This window comes from Crotalus tigris, unplaced genomic scaffold, assembly GCF_016545835.1.
Source record: "Crotalus tigris isolate CLP2741 ecotype Arizona unplaced genomic scaffold, ASM1654583v1 scf7180000017605.3043972, whole genome shotgun sequence".
In the NCBI taxonomy this organism is placed as follows: domain Eukaryota; kingdom Metazoa; phylum Chordata; class Lepidosauria; order Squamata; family Viperidae; genus Crotalus; species Crotalus tigris.
The window spans coordinates 2,768,502-2,770,750 of NW_024096508.1; positions in this window are offsets into that span (position 1 = coordinate 2,768,502).

Genomic DNA, 2,249 nt, shown 5'->3' on the forward strand with positions numbered 1-2,249 from the left:
AAGTGTTATAAAAAATTGCTTACTTTGTTGGATTATAATACTTACTGAGCAGAGATTTGTTAGGCTTAAGAATTATTTGCAGAGAAAGAAAAACTTTGATTTTTGGCCATTCTTCTAGGGGGAAAATTACTGAATTACCTTTGGATGGTTGAACATTTTGGACTGCAAATTGTGATTGATTGATAATAGTAGGACCTCTGGGCAGAAGAACCGTTATAAATTATTGTTTTCAGTGATGGATTAACAAATGGAAACACATTGGAGTATAAAGACCACATATAAAGATAACAGCTATATAAAAAATTGTTGTTTGGACCTTAAGATTGGTTGGTTGGATAAAACTAATATAGGGGATAATGGTATCTGTGAAAGACTATTCGGGGGGGGGGGGAGACAAAATGGATGTTGCATACCCATTTAGAGGTGGTAGGAAACCACACTCAAGATCTTTTACTGAAGCTCCCAGCCTGGGTCATCAGAGATCTGCAGGAGTAATACTTCAAGACAAGGCAAATATTTTCCAGGAGGAAATGCATGCAATGTTGCAACTAATTCAAATGACAATTGTTTCAAATCATAATGAGATTAAAAACAATTTTGATGACATAAAAGAGCACATCTTTAACCTAAGCTTACAACCAAAAAACTCTCAGAAAATGACAATAAAGAATGAACAAATAAATCAGACAATAGAATACAAACCAGAGGAAAGTGACCCAAAAATGGAGGCTATAAACGAAAGGAACTATAGCTTAGCACAGGCAAAAAAAAATCTGCAAGATTCTGTTATAACATCGGAAAGGGAAAAGACTTTTTATTTTTCAGGACTTCAAAATAAACCAGAGGATAAAAAAGAAGATCCTAGAAAATGGATTATAGAGATGCCAGGAGAACTACTAAGAGTTTGGGAGACAAAAAATAAAAAGAAAAATTGAGGGAGAAGGAAAGGGGAAGCCTTTTAATGCATACAAATGGGTAAAACTCCTCACCAAAAGTACTCCACCTAATCTGTCTTCCCCAGCTCTAATAACACTTATAAAAACACCAGAAGAATTCCTTGGCAAACTGAATACACTGACTTGGAAAGTTGTCTGGCAAAAGAAGAAGTCTAAAGTTAGATTTAAGAGATCAGATGATTCGACTTACCAGATGGAGTACTATATGGTTAAACACTTGTTTGAATATGACTAAAAAAAATAGATAAATTTTGGATATAAATGGGCTCTATAATAAAAGGGATGTGATTTATAAATAGTATAATATCTTTGTTCTTTTTTTCCCGTTAAGAGAAATATAAAAATACTGGGATGGCTTATGTGAGCAGAATATATAGACATTTAAATGTAATTAATTTTGAGAAAATTAAAATTGATAAGAATGTTTTGAATATTGAAGGGAAACTAAGCTTAAGAAAGAACATCGAAAACAGGACCTATGGTGATTCAATAAAATGACTCTTTGCAAATACAACTGAAACATAAGCTGATTAGAAAAGATGTTATACACTGATGTTAATGTTATTTGTATAAACACCAGAAAAATATTTATATTTAACTTTGTATGTATTGAAAGTACTAAGAATTGTAGTTACTCAATGTTGGCAAAAGGAAAATACTATTGGAAGAAGAGAAGATCAAGGAAATGTATTACTAACTAGTATGTTGATTATGGAAACATAGAAATTAACTATTATTGATTGTTGTTAAATATATGAACCCAGATAACACCTTGTTTACCAAGTACTAAAAATTGTTATTGTAAAAAATTAATAAAATATATTTTTAAAAAAGAACATAGGTTTCTTGATCTTAACTCATTTAACTCATAGCATTAATATTGGAATTAATTTAATTAAAAGATGTTGATTTCAGCTCCTGATTTCTTGCCCAAGCTTAACTGGAACAGTAGTTTTATGTACAACACAGCAATAGCTTCTTTTGAAAAAAACAAGTCTTTTGTCCTAAATCAAGAACTTATTGTTTTATTCTTTAACAGACAAATGACTAATGTTAAAAAACTGTCTGAATATCAATATGTTCAAACAAACATTTTAAATACATTCTTCCTCTTAAAGATCTTTTCTTCAGATACAGGAGATCAGTTCCTTTATCATCCCTATACTATGATGCAAGTATAGTGTACACTTGCATAGGAACTGTACTTGCGTTACTTCACTTTTAAGAAAATAGTTAAGACACACACCTTAAATCTGTTTTTTTAAATTATTTTAACAATAGGCTGCATGTTGC